The 18,230-nt window shown below is 40.7% G+C and overlaps 1 long non-coding RNA gene across 1 annotated transcript; it reads left to right on the top strand.

Moving 5' to 3' along the window:
• Positions 1-736: 736 nt before the first annotated feature.
• On the top strand, positions 737-4,405 carry LOC126640459 (uncharacterized). The gene is made up of 3 exons (XR_007629045.1): positions 737-885; positions 3,163-3,349; positions 3,998-4,405. It is a non-coding gene; the product is annotated as an uncharacterized LOC126640459 (long non-coding RNA).
• The last annotated feature ends 13,825 nt before the right edge of the window (positions 4,406-18,230 follow it).

The raw sequence follows: 18,230 nt of genomic DNA, 5'->3' as shown, positions 1-18,230 counted from the left end.
AGGAGAAATTTGCCAAGAGTGGTGAATGAGGAGTGGCCATAGTTACAGCAGCAGCTCTGGAGTCCTCTCTGGCGTGGCAGGGTGTGCAGAACAACAACAAGCATAAATCCTATTAAGAAGACCAAGAGGTTATGCGTCATTTTTGTAGGGAACGTGACTGAATTTGAGGGGGGAGTTTAAAAGACTTCAAAAGACACCTCTACCTCTATTTTCAGGGTTTGCCATTCATTAGATTTTATTTTAGATCCATAGCAGTCCCTTTTCTAACCAAGTGAAAGGTCCAAAAGGAGACAGGGAGAAGGGGATCAGAGAGAGGAGGAGCGGGGAAAGAGAAAAGGGGTGCTTGCAGAAAAATAAGGAGGGGGGGGACACGACAAGGATGAAGCTCATCTTTGATTCAGTTGAGGTCTGTATTCACAAAGAGATCACTCAGAAATTTTGTACAAATGGCAGGAGCAGAATGTGAGCGCAATGAGGGGCCTAATGCAGGCACTTGTCCTGTAATCAAAGATTCAGCTCAACATGAGTCCTTTGTGAGACAACAGCATCATTCTCCACCCAGGCTAACCCCTGAATGCAGAGCAGCTCTCTCAGGCAAGGCAGGCAGGATGAGCTTCGCATTTCTTTGTCCTCTTTGGAAAATATGATCTTTTTTTTTTTTCCCTATTCCTCATTTGCCTCTCTTCTAAAGAAAACATTTTTTTGATATGCCTGTAGTGAGCCAGAGGATGTTTGCGTGAGTGGAGGCGCTCTCAGGGTGAGGAGAGAAGCAGATGGGCTGACATGGTGGAGCGAGGGCAGCTCCAGCCTGCGTTTGGGGAGAGTGTGCAGAAAAATGGCTGACATTTCCCTGCTCGCGAATGCATGATGGGCGTCCTCCTCTGCGTAAGCACAATTCCCCCTTCCCCAGACTTTAGCAGCCCTACATAGATGAAACGTACAGGGATTCTTTTTTTTCCTTCTTAAAGGCATTGGGCAGTAGAATTTTGCAAGCTTTCAAAACACTTTTATTTTTAAAAAAAAATGTTTTATGATTTTGTTAAAATGAAACAGAATTTCAGTTTGGGTAAATAGACTTTTTCAGTCGGGTTGCATTAGATACCTAGTTTTGAGTGGCAAATAGTGTTTTCCTTAGATATATTTTTAATATCACTGTAGAAAACGTTTAGAAAATATAAAGCAATATTTATCTGATTCCTGGTATTTTTACTCAGTCTGAATATTACATGATGTGGTGGGTGTAACCTATTCTTTTGAGAATTTGGCTCTTTAAAACAGGAAACAAGATGTAGAAAGTAAGTAAAATTTACAATCCTTAAAGCTTTACACAGAAACAATACAAAGAAACAGAAAGGGAATACAAAACTAAGCATCCCAGGTGAATATTTGGTCATTCTGGGGTTACAGCCATATACAGCAGCGTAAACTAACATGACATTGTGGCAGGGACGTAGGTCCCAAATTCTTAGGAATCCCATTAATTCTTTGCTTTCTTGAATTGCTAAGTGCTTATCTCTACAGAGAATTGACTGCTACCTCTAGCATTGCTAAAGGTGTTTATTGAAAAGGCTACCCAGAAATGGGTCAATCCTACATTCCTCACAGATATCAGAGGGAGTCTTGGAAGCAAAATGCAGAGTGTTTAGATTTCAGACAGGCTTATTTTAGACACAAATATCACATGAAATAACTAGAAATGCCAATATTACTATTTTAACATACAATGTAAAATTTTAAATATTTCTGAACACCCAGTGGTGAAGTAAAAAGGAAAGACATAGTTTCAAATAATTGACTTCTTGGTATAAAATTCAATGTAAAAGGTAGAAAATATTACTGATAAGGTAATATTATTGGTAATTTAACTGAAAATGTGTTTGTGATATCTGTTTGATACATAGCATCATCTTTTTTCTTGATTCTCCAAGACATTGTTGTGATTCATCTGAGCTTTGTATGTGTGTGAGTGTGTGTGTGTGAGTGTGTATATTTGTGTGGGTGTGTATCCCTCAAGTACCTTGCAGCTGAAGATTTTGGAAACCTAAATTGTGTGTTTTTCTATCTGGTTGTGTATGCAATTGAATGTACCTACATTTTCATATCTTATATATCCAAAACACAGTGGAAGTCTAGCTACACAGTTATATCATAAGGCTTTATCAGATTATTATTTAATATATTTATTTTATACTTGTAAAAAATGGGCAAATATAAACCTCCAATAGCTTCTTTTGTCTTTTTTTTTTCGTATGGCATATGTGTGTTTTCAATTTTGTGTTATAAATTTGTGACATTATATAGGATTGCAAAAAGTTTTGCATTTCCAAACCAGGCCTGGCTTTCATTTTGGGTGTGATGTAATCACTACCATACCCCTTCTTGGGGAATCAAACCAGCAAGAGCCCTGCAGCTCTGTGGCCCTGCCAGGCTGCCCTGGGATTCGCTCTCAGAGCTCCCAGTGTGATTCAGCACTCTGCTCCTATTCAGGGACAGAATAAGAATGTGCTTAAGTGCTTTGTGCTTTGAAAACATGCTTAAATGCTTTGTTGAATTGAGAACTAATTAAATGACTGAAAGTTCAAACTTAATATCTCAGTGTAAGGAATGTGTGAATTTTCCCACAGGAAAGAATAGCATACTCTGAAAATATGGCCAAAAAATTTTTGGTTTCTTCCTTGGGTTTGGTTTGTTCTGTTGTAGTTGTTTGGTGGGGGTTTTTCCCTTTCATTAGGAAATAAGGTATAATTAATTTTCAGTGCTTTTCCTTCCATATAATTTAAAATAGTTTTTAAAACGTAAGCAAGAAAAATTGAAAGTAAAATAAAAATTTGCGTTTTCAACTTTGTAGTTGAAGCAAGGTTTTATTTCTGGAATCTAGAAAATGTTACTCTGTTGGGGTTTTTTTTTGTTTGGTTGGTTGGGTTTTTTTAATTTCTCTTTTCTCAAATGTTAATTTTTAGTTGGTTTTGTGTTTGGTTTTTTGTTTTGTTTTTTTTCTAAATGCCTCACAGAAGGTTGGCAAATTTCCAGAATAACAGCTGGAAGTGAGAAGGAATGAAAAAGTATATCACAGAAATTCAAATGAAAAATAGGATATACATTTTTAATGGGTATGGTTATCATTCATTTGAACAAATTATAAATGAGAGAGTTGTTTTTTAGATTTCCAGATGTCTTCAGCTCAGCGTTGGATGCCTTTCCAATAGACAAATACAAGCGATTAACTTCACAGAATGTCTGTGAGTTGAAATTCAGACAAAGATTAAATGGTACATTCTGGCCTTCAGAATTCAAAGCATTGGAGATGGGGATCCTGGACATAAGCTTGTTTGCAGTATGTGTGAAAAAGGTACTTCATTTCATGTCCTGAAGAAAGAAAAAATTTTTTAAAACATGGTTTTGTTGTTGTTTTTTTTGTTTGGTTTTTTTTTGTCTCTGTTAGCTATGTTCAAGAAACCATATACATAACATCAGAAAGGATGACTGTTAAGATCAGATCTATTGACATAATTAACTTATTTGCAAACAGTTTAATGTATTTTTATCTGAGTCTGCCTTCTTGCACACACCAAAACTACCCTTATTCAACTCCTTGTGAATTGGGGTGTACAGCAAATAAAGGAACAATCATCTAGTCCAAACATATTTGCATTCTTAATATGGTGCACACATTCAGGCAAGCGGCAATTTGCATGAGGACCATGAGCCAAATTCAGTTCTGACAGTAGTAGGCATAACTTTATTCAAATCAGACAAGCAGCAGGCATTTACAAGGGGCAAGAATAGGTGCTCTGTATTTGCTGCATGTCCATACTCCAGCGTAATGCATTGCTGCTGTTGCTCAAAACTTCACATTTTTCTTAGATCAAAACCAAATGCAAGTTTCAGCTACAAGTTTGGATATGTATGCAATAGCTGGCAGGATATACATCTTGCTTTTGCACCTAGATTTCAGTGTGAATAATAATCATACTTTTAAAAATTATTCTTTTTGCAGGCTTTCATAGCTGGAATTAGATGAGAAGCATTATGCTAGGATGCCTCTGGCCACCTTCAAAGCATCCTTGTAAAGTCGGTCACAAACATAAGTAACTTCATTCTGTCCAAAGTATTAGCATGTTTTTCAGTGCTTGTTTTCCAAGTATTCTTACTAATACTTTAATGACGGCTGTATACCCCAGTGCTGTGGAGCTGGCTGATGTGTCTTGCTGTGTTTCAGCGAATGTTGTGAGGAATCTACAGCAATTAGCTGCTCATGCCTCTGCTTTCCTGTTTTGTGCCTTCCCTTTCATGTATCAGATGTTTGTAAGTTTTCCATTAGACATTTCCTGCTTCTAATAGATGTTTGTGAGGCTTTGCTTTGAGCTATCAGGGCTCCAATTTGTGCTGAGATGTTTGGTTTTGTTTTAGGGCTGAGGGGTCTTTGTACTCCTTTCTTCCTAGAAAACATTATAATCTGGAAAAAATAAATAAATTGTACTTTGCAAAAAGTGAATATGAGTCCTTCATCTAAATGGCATGGTTTGCACATGTGTCTTTTGTCAGCAGATCACTCCTAAAATAAAAGCACTTAAACTGCAGTTTCTGCCAACTTATCAGACACCAAATGGTGACAACATATATGTATTGTAGTTTCTAAAGGCAGCTTTGTACTCCAGTGTTTTCATCTTCTTTGACCTGCTTTGTTTTTTCTCTTTTAAATTTGAAACGGTGACTGATTTCTTTTTCTGTTTCCACCAGCTTGATGTGCTGTACACTACAAGTAAGTAGCTTTAGCTGCCTTTGAAAGAAGAAAATACCTCTTAAAAAGTGTCTAAAATGAGCGTTGCCCAATGTGAAGTGGCTGTCAAAATTAACAGGAAAGGCATAATTGATTCCCTAGGAGTCATACATGAAAACTAGCTTAAATTTTACAAAACCACTTCTGGCATGTTTAAATACTTAAATAAATGTGGTGCTGATCTTTTAATCCCCTATTCCATGTTTTAGCAGTGAAGCAGTGTACCCAGGCACCAAGGCAGCCCCAGCCTCTTGGAGGGTGTTTATGCAGCCAGGCACTATCTGCCATCCCTCCATTCACATGGTATCAAGGTTTCTGGGTCTGTATTTTCCTTATCGAGTCACCAAACCAATGCAGCATCAAAGGAAACTGTCAATTCACAGCACATCAGCCATGCTTTGAACTAAGGAACTAGTCAACCCTTTTGGAGTTTTATTTATTAAGGTCAAAACTGGGTTTGAATTGTCAGTGAGGGCAGGGGAGTGGTGAGGGGAGCAAAGGATGGCTACTGACTCAAGAAACCTGCTGGGATTTTGTGGCCCACTGCTAGGCAACAGCCCATCCCCACCACAGCAAACATACAACCACAAAATGAATGACCTCATCTACAAATCAGCTATTTGATATGCAGATCGGACTGCTGGCCTCTGCCATAACACAGCGCTGCACGGGCAGCAGGTGCAGCAGGAACAAGTACATGGCCTCTTCATGTTTTAAAAGGCAAGGCTAGCTTGTGTTCACCCACTCCCTCTGGTCCTTTGCAATTCCTGAAGCTCTATTGCCTTCATTTTTTATTTAGACCCTCCATTTAAAGAAAACATGGTGACTCCTTTCTGCTCCCCTCCGTACCCAGCCTCAGGCCTAGAGAGGAAGGGGCAGGGCTAAGAAACTGCGCCAGCAGCCTTTATGATTCCTCCAGCATTTGAATACGCAATCTGAAAAAACAAGGGGCATTTTAGGAAGGAATTGTGATTCCTGGGGTTTTTGCCTTCTCAGATGTCATGTCTTTGCAAATCACTATCAAAGTGTGGGGTCTTGTTTCTTTTTCAAAATGGAGATGCTCCTTGTGCAGATAGAGCGTGTGGAAGGCAGCATTTTTCCCTGTGTGTGCATGCTCTCCTTTAACTGCATGGAGAGTGCTTTTTGCATCCTACAGCAAGTGAACTACATGCAGTTTTGAGGGCAGACTTGCAAAAAAACAAACACACCATTTTGTAACAGAATTAGAGTATTCTTCAGCTATGTGTTAAAAAGAATAAAGAGCTGCTGCTACTCTGGACTATGAAACAGCACTGAGCCTCTTAGTGGGCCTCAAAGAGCAATAAAACACAGTGTAATATAGTTTGTATTGTCTGTGGTTGCAGGTTATGTCCTGAAAGCCGTAAACTATTACAGCTTTATAGCTATGCTGCTGGTATTAACTAAATGAAAGGGTGATTTGTTCTAAGTCTGTAGTCTGTATGATAGCGAATCTTAAATTCATCAGGACCAATTGATGAAAGAGGAGGAAAAAATACTGTGGAGCCAATAGGGACAAAGCCCTAATGCAAACAAAACAAGAGTTTGGTATGGTGTCTGACCCCTTCAAGCTTTTGCCTCGTACTTCTCGGGGGCAGAATTGATCATCCCTGAAACTACAAGGTATATTCAGTTGATGGGGCTGAAGGAAGCCTTGGCTGCTTATTACAGGAAGCTATGAAAAAACAGATATTTACATTATTGTATCTAGATAATTCTGGGATTCTAAAGAAAGATTCTGAATTTGCTGGAACATAAGAGCTCTTTCTTTTTACTCCCTTTAGAGAGTTTTTGTTGAAAAATGCACCTCTGAGTGCTAAAGACAGTGATTTAAGGAGCCAATCTAACAACACAGTGTCTTTTGCCTGAAGGCTGTGAAAATGTTTAAGTTTTGTCTGAAACCCTGGAATTTCCTGTTAAAGAGGAATTGTTGTTTTCTGCTTGTACCCAGTTGCAATGTTTTAGCTTGATTCAGGCTTGAATTTAAACACGGATGAAATGTGTGTCCTTACACTTGCTGAAATTCATGAATTATTTGTTAGATAATTCTGCAGCTACTTCCTTGTAACCTTCAGCTTCTGCATAAGCCATTAGTTGCTGGTACTGGGAATAGGGTCTGGCTGGTCACAGACTCTTTGTCACTATGAACTTCTGTCAGGCTTACGTGAGACAAACACTTTTAATTTTGGTTCAGAATACACATCAATTTAAAGTACTAAAATATTTTCTTAAAACTGACCAATCTGCAAGTTGTTTTTACTAAAAACTCACAGGAATTCTCACAGTGAATGAATGCTAATAGGAAGGATGCAAAAGAAAATGAGACTGGACGCTCAAAAGGAATGATCATGACACAATTGTCCCATTTTCTTTCAAATAGGCTTTGCTGGTAGGATACATTTGGATGTCTGACTTTCAAACCAATGCCTCAAGGTCCCCAAAATGTTGTCTTCAGGGCCTGGTTCAGTACAGAGGCAAAGTGCTACCAGCCTCCACATTTGTCCCCTGCATGACAGAGAGCAAAGCCAGCAATTCAAAACAGTGTGTGGTTTGATACCAGCGAGTTTGAACAGGTTCTTGATGACTGAACAGACCCAAAAGAGGACATAGACCTACCCTCCTGATGTAGTGCAGGTGAGCAGCAGGCAATGGAAGGGGGGAGTGGGTCTGTCCCCTCTCCTGTTGCAGCCCTGCAGTATTCTGTGAGGATATGGAGGTGCACCTGCTGCCTTCTGTTTCTCTGAGCACAGCTCATGTTTGCTTACCTGGGAGAGTGTGGGCCACTGTAGGCATTTTCAGTGCCTTTTGTCCAGGAGATTGAGGCACATTTTGTTACTCAGGGAGGCATACACAGGAAAATGCCTGGTAAAGTCTGTTTTCTCAAAGTGGGGTCACAAAAAAGTCCTCAAATTTGTAAACCTTCATGTGCTTTAAAGTCCTTAAACATTCTCTGTTGCAACTTCTTGGATAATTGACTACATGGCTACTTGAATGTATTTTAAGTTTTGAAACTATTTACTGTTGAGAGTATTAACCTCCATGCTCTGTTGATGACCACACAGCAGTGCAGGGTGGGGTAGCTAAGGAGCCCCTCTAGGACTCCAGTATGTGCTGACACCCCTGAAGTCTTGGGGTATATCACAGGAATCTTTCACTCCCAGCTATGGCTCAGCTTCCTAATAGTTGCTCCACAGAGAGCATCCTATGTCTGGCACCGGTGCAAAGATATCACAGAATCATGGAAGAGTTTGGGTTGGAAGGGACCTTAAAGATCATCTAGTTCCAAATCCCTGGCATGAGGAGGGACACCTTACACTAGATCAGTTTGCTCAAAGCCCCATCCAACCTGACCTTCAACATTTCCAGGGATAAGAGGGTATAATTTATTCCCACATTTGTAAGGACATGCCATAAGACAGGAAGATTTCCAACAGAAGGCAATTTGCTCTGAGTGATAAACTTTAGAAAACTTTTGACTGCTGTAAACACAGAACTCTCTTGTTGTGGTATTAATAGCAAAGAAATGTCAAGAAGCCAGAGTGGGTGACAGAGAGCACAGTCTTAGTGAGAGCTGGATGTGACCATTCATCCAGCCCTGGGGCTGGCAGGGCTCAGTGGCACATCTGCAGGCTTTCCCACTACCCAGTGCCAGAGAATGATCTGAAGCATTTTCACACAATATTTGAATGAGGTTTTAAATTAAGATGCCAATAGTGTGTACAGATCACAAAAGGTAAAGCTGCTGGTATGCAAGCAATTTGGGATGAGCACTGGATGCTTGGACAGACTGCTTGGGCAATAGCTAGCAACTGAAGAGTGATTTCTGAGCCAGCTTAGTGACATCTGTTCAAATTTCTTGCAGAGTGCAGGCTTCCCTCCCCTGTGACAAGGCCAGGCACATTCCTTCTGTCCTGCCTGACAGCACAGAAGTGGTGGTGGCTGCTGCCGTCCCTGATCCGGGGCCCCGCAGGGGCAGAGTCTACTGGTGTGAAGCTGCTGCTGGGACAATGCGAAAGAGTGAGATTATTCCCAATATGCAAACAGGGAGCCCGCCTTGAAGTCAGGGAGAAAAACAAGGGTGCTAGTGGAAAGAGGACAACAGATCCCAGTGTTTAGACTGCTCTTGCTGAATTCATCCCACTAAAGAACAAAGCAAGGAGAGCCTTGCAAGAATTTGATCCCCTAAGAAAGGCTGCTGCTGTTAACCCCTTCATGGTGAGCCACTTGGGATGTAACTTAACTGGAATGTCAGTGGAAGTGGCAGATTGCTACACTTTAGAGGTGAGCAATGCCACAGGCTCTGGAAAGGGATCACTGGCTCTAACATATTGGCCTCTGCTTTTGCACTTGATTTTATTTTTTTTGGGGGGGGGGTTGTTCTTGAAAAATTGGCAGGCCTGTGGCATTGAAAGAGTTATTACAAACCAGAGGATAAAATGTCAATGATGCCTGATGCAGAGAAATCTGCAGCATTAGCAGATATGTGCTGCTGATCTAGTAGCTGCTAGCCCTCTCCATTTCACAATGTGATATTTCTGGGTTTCAGTAACCAGCCCCATAGGAGGTCTTCCTTGATACTTTTAACCAAACAGTGGCATTTGGCTCCTGGCCAATGAAAGGAAGTGAGCAGAGCTACTGGCCTTCAGGAAGGGTTTGGGTAGGGATTGCATCGGAGCTGGCAAGCACGCAAGGACAGCACACAAGCTTGACCGGGTACTGGTAGGATGTGTTAGCCTTTTTGTGCCAAGGCAGCCCTTCCATACATTTTCTAATCCCACTAGAGGAGATAGATTGCATTCAGGAAAGACATAATTTCCATACCCTTTGAGTGTGATTGTGTGAGGCCAAGTGCCGTGTCTTCTGCTGTGCCTATAGGTCTCCATTCCGAAAACACAGCAGCGTTTCGTGGTCCCCCTGTGCTCACTCTCCCCTGGCTGCTCTCCCTGCCTGCAGATACTCTACTGACAGGTCCATCCTTACCTAGCCAATACAGTTGGGACACCACAGCCATGGTCCTGGCTTGTTTCTGCAGCCCGAGGATCACTGGCAACCCAGCCCTGCACAACTCACAGTCAAAATTTTTGGTCGGGCAGTTGTACTGAGCATTGCCAGTGGAGTGTGACTTTGAGGTTAGAAATCATTGGACTGTAACTGCCTTCCACCATCGTCTGTACTCATCCACCATGATATTCCTGCTGCTTGTGTCATCCTTGTTTCTGATTCTGAACTATAAAGGTCACTCCAAGGCTCCATCCCTGTTAGATGTGGTTTGCTGCTATTGCAATAGTTTTTGCAAGTACATAGCACTGACACCCCATGCTGGTAAACGTCACGTTTATACCAGCAAGAGACCTCCCCAAGTGAATAAACACATTACAGGAACATCTATGTTTACACCGGAGGTTTTGCCAACCCTGACAAACAGGGGGTTGTGTGTGTGAGTGTGTGTGTGTGTGTGTGTGTGTGTGCACTTCTCTTTCACTTCATTCTCACACACAAAACTTTTTAAGAATAAACTAGATTTAAGCCGTAGTTGAATAATTGTAGACAGCAACACAAAAATATGCTCCACGCCTGAAAGTACTTGAATTTAATTTTGTGATGCTCTTTCTGCAGATTATATTACCTTTTTTTTTCTCTTTTTTTTTTTTTCCCTTCCCTCAGAAAGACCCATATTGTAACGCTTTAACAGAGGAAATTCACTCTGCCTCTGCTTTCCTGCTTGGTGTATATTTAAATAATTGCTGCATTATAACAACCTAAATTGCATTCCCACCAGCTGTCCCTCAGACCAAACCTTCAAGGATATGCTAAACAATAATGACTGCAACAACAGTAAACTCAAAAGGCCTTGAGATCCCTTCAAAGATAAGATGTCTTGCTGTTTCCCTTCCATACCCAGGCACTTTCATGCAGATTAGCAAAACAGCATGTATACAGCCTGCACAGACAGAGCAGTGCTCAGAATGGGGTGAGTTTGCCCCTCTGTGAATGTAGGGAAGGAAAATGTAAAAATCAGAAGATAATGCTCCGGTGCTGAGCCAGGATAACTCAGCTGGGGCCAGGAGTGCTGAGCAGGATAGCTATGTCGCCCATGACCTGGCAACCCTGAGTATTTCACATATTCCCCCCTGGGCCACAAATCACCAGACAGATGCTCTTCTCCGCATGTCACCTTGTGTCCTGCAAGACTCTGACCTATGACTTTCCCACGACTGGTAGCTTGAGTCCAGGATTGTCCAGTGTGTGGGCAGGAAGAGGGGCAGGCAGAGGAGGCAGGCAGGGGAGGCAGGCAGGGGAGGCAGGCAGGGGAGGCAGGTAGCAGGGCAGGCAGAGGGGGCAGGGCAGGAAAGGGGGTTGACAGGGGGGCAGACAGCAGGGACAGGGAGAGTGCACAAGCAGAATGGGAAGGTAGGGGATTCAGGTAGCAGGGTACAGACAGAGGAGCAGGCAGTGAGACAGGCAGTGGCCCCTTGCTGGCTGAAGGCAGATGGGGAGGGCAGGAACCAGGATTAGCGAGTCCTCCTCACCTCCCCAACCCCTTCCCCGGCCCCAGCTGGCTGTTTAAAAAGAAAGCCATAAACCCATTAGTACAAAGACAAATGAATCTCATACCCTGAGGCATTCCTTCATTCAGAACTGGCCTTAACCACATTTCCAACCTTCCTCTCTTAAACCCCACTGTCTTTTGGGTTTTCTTGTATAATAGCAGAATTTGGCAAAATGCTTGACAATACAGCCAGTTAGGAGGTTTTTAGTAAAATTCTATAACCTCACTTTGTGCAGGTATATATTCATATATACACATGTATAAATCTCTATCAGCATGTATTTGTCCAAATATATGCTTAGATATGGCTTCCACATTATTTAGATACTTTTTTTTAATTCAATGTAAGTTAGGCATATATAGTGTCAATTAACATTGGAAACTGGATGTATGTTATAGCTAAATTTAATATTATATGATTTTACATGTCCTTGATTTTACACCAATGCTAAACACGTGAGCCTGTGGATCTGCAGCCAATATGAATTATTTCCCCTTGCAGCTATACGGGATGTAGAAAATGATGTGGCAATACTGCGGTAACTATAGGGCGCTTGCCACAGCAGAATGGTGGGGAGTGCTCAGAGGAAATGACAAATGAAAATATAAATAAGGTTTTATAGAGGTTTTTGTTTGTTTGTTTGTTTTCCAGTAAAAGAAACTACCCTAGATATAGATGAGATAGAATCATAGAATCATAGAATCATAGAATAGATTGGGTTGGAAAAGACCTCCAAGATCATCAAGTCCAACCCCTGGGATAGTACAGAGGAAACTACTCTGTAAATTATATAAATAGTAATCAATTTAAAAGATTCAAATAAAGTCTTTTCAAAGTGAATCCAGCTAAATTAAGTATGTCTGAATAATACTTCAGATCTTCTGGAAGTGTGCATATTTGAATGTGTAACTGAACTGCTAAGATAAATGCTAAGGGACACTGCTTAAGTCTCTTGCTTTTTAACTTTCTGTCCCGATCCACTACTTCCTATTCAGATGTAATTTGCAATTTCCTGCTGTTGATTATCTACATATATGTATATAATCGTGTTAACTAGCCCATAGTTTAAAAATGTGTATTTAAACTGAGTGGAAGACTTAAGGATTTTTATATTAATTTGATCTGACTTCTTCTTGGCAACTCACATCTGTTCCCACTGGTTTTATCACCTTTTGATTTTTCAGAGGTTTTTCTTGGAGTGCTTTACTTTCCACATGTAAATAACATTATGTTCTGCATGTGGTAGATTGTGTTATTGAATCACACATGGGACTTTCAACCAAAATTGTATGGATTACAGTTTAAAATACTTTTAAAGTAGTAGACCGCTTTAGTATACTCTGACCGCTGAAGCCGAGCCGTCATTGGCATGACTGCATGGTCCATCCCTCCAGAAAAGGCAGCAGAATCAAGTGTTAATGCTTGATAGTGACTGGTTAGGTTTTATGAATATGGCTATCCACTCCATTAAAATCAGGTGTAGCCATAAATGCTTCTTTAAATCACAGCTCTTTCTTAATCAAGGCTCACATCATAGTCGTTGAAGTTATAGATTAGGTAAGGATTTTGCCCTTAAGTCAAAATCCTTGTATTTGGTTTACATAATTTATAAAGTTCTGGCAGGGTGAGGACATATTAAGTATGATTCTCCTATGTTAAACCTATCCAAGGATAGATTAAGTTAGTTTTGATCTATGTTATGTTTTTTGTCATGAATAATCCTGCAGTCAGAGGTGACAGACATGTGACATAATGTGCATAACCTGACTGGAGGCTTTTCAGGCAGCTGGTGCACAAAGAGGTGCAAATGCTGTTGGGGTTAAAGAGTTCTCTGAGTAAGGATATGATTTACCAATGCAGCTAAATTATCTAGAAGTCTAAGTTTTGATGGAAGACTTTTAAATCTCTTCTGTGTTTTGGAAAATTGTGACCTATATCCCTTAATCTTCTGTGGATGTCTCCAGCTGCATGTTTGAAGCAGAGGACAGGCCAAGTTGATTATGTTTTCTAAAACAGCCTAACTTTTCAATGTGAAAGAGGCCAAAGAGGGCAGTGCAGCACAAGGTGACAAGCTTCAAGCCTCAGAATAGTCACAGATTAGCAAAAAATGCTTTTGTAAACAGCATTTTGCGAAGACCTCAGCTGTTAATTGTTATTGTAATGCACTACATTTTAACTGAGTTAATTGGCACAAAATGTTTATCTCTATTGACTGAGATAAAATGTTAAAAGCCCTTTGATGGCAATTGGAATTACAGTAGACAACCTTGACAATAGAAGTCAATGTTTTACAATGTGCTGCTGTTTAGATGTGTTAGTTTGGGGGATGAAGCATAATGTTGCTTATCTCCGAGGTATCCATTTTGCCTTGGGAAAAAGTGTCCCAAAGCACTACTGCTGATTTTTTTTGAGTTCCAGCTGACTGTAGAGAGAGGTGAAAGACAGGCCAGCTCAGGTTAATTCCACCGCTGCAGGGAAGGCCCATTTCAGACTCCTAGCAGAGGCCAAGGCTTTCACAAGAACACTCAGCTTGGTTTCCTATCACCCATGGCTGTGTGTCTGCCCACCCTGTCCAAGAGACAAACAAACTTGGGTAGGCATCAGTAAACAACCAGGTCCATCCCTTAGCAGACAGCCAGGTCCATCCCTCAGAAGATAGACAGTTCCATCCCTCCTCTTGCTGCTAAGGCATTGCCATGTGGTGCTGGAAAACCACCAAAGGCACCTGAGAGAGGAAAATAAAAAAAAAAGTTCACACAGTGGGATACAGAACTGAGAGTTCCAAGGCCAAATGGGAATGTAGCCAGAGGACAGGAGGCACTACCTGGATCCTAAGTCTCAGTGCTGCTGAGACAAGTTCTACTGCTCTCTTTGGAAGAGTACAATGCCTTCTAGCTCCCAGATCTCTTCCACTGTGGTTGAAGGAAGTCCTTATTGTCATTTTAGCTCAGCTCCTATGTGCACACCCAGTGAAGGCTCTCAAGTTAAAAATAAGCCAAATCAGTCTGCAGGGTAGACCAGTGTAGCTTCTGACCCTCTGCAGAAACATGTTCCTGAATGGTGAAGAACCAGGTGGCTCTTGCCAGTGTCTAGGCAGATACTGAGTGCAGATACTACCCCACTGGGTCAGACCAGCACCTGCAGGCGGGGAGGGGATCACGTATGTGATGAGCAGGCAGGGTCAAACCTCCTTCTTCTCCTTGAGACAGCACTCAGAGCTGGTGGTGTCCACTGCCACTGGTGATTACAGACATCCTCTGCTGATGGCAAGCAACTGCACCAAGACTGGGAAACTCAAGCCAAAATGTAGCTGTACCTTTCCCTTTTTATTATGGCATATCATTTTATCAGCCCAGGGGGGCTCAGTTCTCTTCAAAGTTATTGTTATAATTTAACTACCCCGAACACAGCCCCTGACTTTGCTCAGAGACGGAAGCTTCTCAGCAGCACTTTGGTATCGGAGAGAGCTGGAATGCAGCCATGGGTCAGAAAACGCTGCCCAGGAAAGAGGGTGATGAAAGTACCGACACTTTTGTTTAAACAATTTGCCTTCCTTTTCCCCTCGAGGAATAGTTTATAAATCGTATACCTGTCAAAGCGGTGCCAACACACTACTCAGACAAATTTCTATTTTTGACATGAGCATGTGTTTGGCTGCACTTCCAATAGCTGGCTGGAGCTGCCTGATTATGCGATACATCCAGACGGAGCATCTCTGCATTCCAGCGACCACCGGCTGTGACTGGGCAGGTCACCCATTCAAACTGGAAGTGCTGAGGCCTGATTCTTAGTCCCTTGTTAATTGAGCATTAGGAAACAGCTGAAGTTTGGTTTTTGGGGGTTTTGGGATCCATTATTTTTTTTCTGCTGCTGACAGCTTGCAAAAACTCTTCCAGCAGACTGGAGAGAAGGAGTGCATCTGAGCAATATAGTGAGGCTGAGGTTCCTGCAAGCAGTAAGAGCAAAACTGGTCTATGTGGCTAGACAGTCCAATTCCTCTTACTGGTGGTGAGAAGTGGAGAAGCTCTGAGGTTACTCTCATTTTATTTGCTTTTGGAGTAGCTGCTTTTCTTTACATGTGTTTCGTATAGTCCACCTACAGTCAGGTCTGTTGGTTCACACACGACCATCTTTAAAGAGCAGAAGGAAATAAACAGAAAGGTGCCATAAAGCCATCAAAATTCAAGTTTTAGGAAACAAAGTCCACATAAAGTGTTTTCATAAGTTTGTCTGAATCACATCTCTTCTACATACTATTCATTCTTATACCCTATTTGAACTTTTCTGAAAGAGGCATCTGGTGACATATTTCATTGTGTTAGCTGGTGTAGCATCCAATAAATGAAGTGGTTTAGTAAGCAGAGTGCCTACCAGGCCATCAGTAGTAAATCCACAAAAGGTTAATGAAGCCTGAAACTATAGTCATTTTTGTGTGATGGCCTCTCTGTAAACTCTTTAAAGGAGACAACTCTGTGGTGTAAACTGCAAAAAACCACTCCAATGGAGACAATAAGGTGCATCAAGGAACAGGGGCAAGCTGGGAAATGATGGTTGGAGCAAAAACTGGGTGGAACTCCAGGATTTTTATTTTAACATAATTTGGGGGTTTAGCCTCTTTCCTTCTACAAAATCCTATCTTCCCACAGCAATCTAACATGGAGAACTTTATCTAGGGAACAATTTTGTTAATTCTTGCTTTTAAGTTTGATTCACATGTGTATCTGCCCTTTGGAAAAGGTCTGGTTTTCTTTCAGGTTTGTGGTTTTGGGGTTTTTATGTCTTTGAATTAAGATGGAATCATTTTTCCACCAGCAGAGTCAGTAGCAGTTCCATAGGCAGCTCCCTACGATGCTTGTGTTTTGAAGTTACTCAGAGAAATAAGATGTATGATACAATTGGCTTTCACTCATGTTGTAGGATACCATGAAGGTGCAAAAGGATGGGTGTGCATGACCTGGTCAGTTGTAAAAATCAGTACAGATACAAGCTCAGCTTTTTATACAGCTTTTTCATTTGCTGTTTTCAACTATTCTTCTCTTAACCGATACTTTGTATGCGGACTGTATAAGGTATTGCTTGCTTTTTATTTATTATTTTGTTCAGTAACCTGTGTTGCTACATGATTGTAATGATTCCTTATTGCACGTTACCAAAGAGGGGAAAGGTTTACAGGCAGCTAATTGTACAGGAATCGCCATGAAGCTTTGCAAAAACTAAATTAATCAGACATCATAGCAGGACAGTTTTTTGAGAGTATTTGAATGTTAAATGCTACCACAGAAAACAGAAGGGCAGTCAGCTAACTGGGTGAACTTGCATTGGCAAAGGGAGGTGAGAGAAAGAAGAGATGATTTTGCAAAAATGTGACAGGAACACGTGACAGAAAAAAATATGTTAAATTGTCAAAAACAGGATAAGATTTTGTCAGCTGAGGCTTAAAACTCTGTGGAACAGAGGCTGTTCTCACATGTAGCATTTTTACGTATTTATAAAGCAGGTTCTGATCTCAGACAAAGGTCTTTTCAAAATCTCACCTATCTGCATCTTTATTTATCTAAATACCCTTCATAAAAGGACCCAAAGTCATGTGGATTTAAAACTACCTCAGGTCTATAATAAAGAATGATGATAGATGGCAGAAAAATGAGCAGTGGCAGGTAGATGTGCTGTGACCAGAGGGACTGGTCTGTTCTTATTTTGCATCCAGATTAATTAGCAAGAACTGGGAGCAAATAGCATCTTAATAGAGAAATATTACAAAGGGACTTGGAGAAGTTGTAGGGATTAATTAGATAATCTTCATAAGACATTTAAAATATGAGTACTTCTTCGCATACTTTCACTTAATTAAACTTTTATTGCATCTAGCAAAAGCTCACTAGAAAGATCTGGTATTTTATCAGTCAAATAAGCATGCAAAAATTTAATTTATACCTTTTTTTTTTCTTTCATTTTCAATGCACATAGAAGATGTGTCTCTGTGGGTATATGTTTGTGTGTCTATATGTGCGTATAGGAGAGTAATAAAATATGTGTGGAAGTATATGCACTCACACAATAACCCTACTGGGAGAGAATTAAAAACAGTATTCTTAAAAAACCAAGAGTTTTCATCATCTCTTTTTTATATTCACAGGTGCAGTAAGAGAGATGAAGAATGGACATGTGCGGGTGAAAACACTTTCCACTTTACAGTCCTCACTCCTCTTTGTTAGGATCAGTACAGGAAAGAAGAAAATAAAAATCTATTGTTCACTTTCACTTTGATCGTCATACCTATCATTTTACACACCACATGCTTTCCTCTTCCAAGGGCATACATTGCATTTATTCTGCAGCTGCAGTATATTGATTTTGGACTGCTGACTTCAGTGCAGATGAGTGACAAACTAAATAAGCTGCTGGGTGACTGATAAGTAACCATGTTTAATCTCTTTGCTCCAAGATGAAATCCCATAACTCATTTCAACAAATTTTGTTTCAATAGTTTTGGTACTAAGTCAAGAGAATACAATCATATTAATATTTTTTCTCATTAAAGACCAGTGATAGAATAGAAGCTTTCACAGAAAGTGTTGCAATTTTTCATTCTACCTCTACCAAAGTATACACAGGATTGTTCCAGATTTACACTAACACATCTCTGTAATTCCAGATGATAATTTTAATTAGATGCAAATATTCATGTGCATTTCTTTTGCATTGTATTTATTGCTGAATAACTGAATAGATTATTACTCCTCTTTCACAGCTGTAGTGTTTTCCAATTCTTCATCTGCTGAATGAACAACAGACTGCACAGTTTCCTAATGCAGTACTTTGCGTTTTAAAATGTAGATGCCAGACATACTTTCTTGAAGAAATTATTATTATTATTAATA

This window comes from Myiozetetes cayanensis, unplaced genomic scaffold (genome assembly GCF_022539395.1).
Source record: "Myiozetetes cayanensis isolate MyiCay16 unplaced genomic scaffold, myiCay2020 scf2-11, whole genome shotgun sequence".
In the NCBI taxonomy this organism is placed as follows: domain Eukaryota; kingdom Metazoa; phylum Chordata; class Aves; order Passeriformes; family Tyrannidae; genus Myiozetetes; species Myiozetetes cayanensis.
This window is presented reverse-complemented; position numbering and strand designations above follow the sequence as displayed.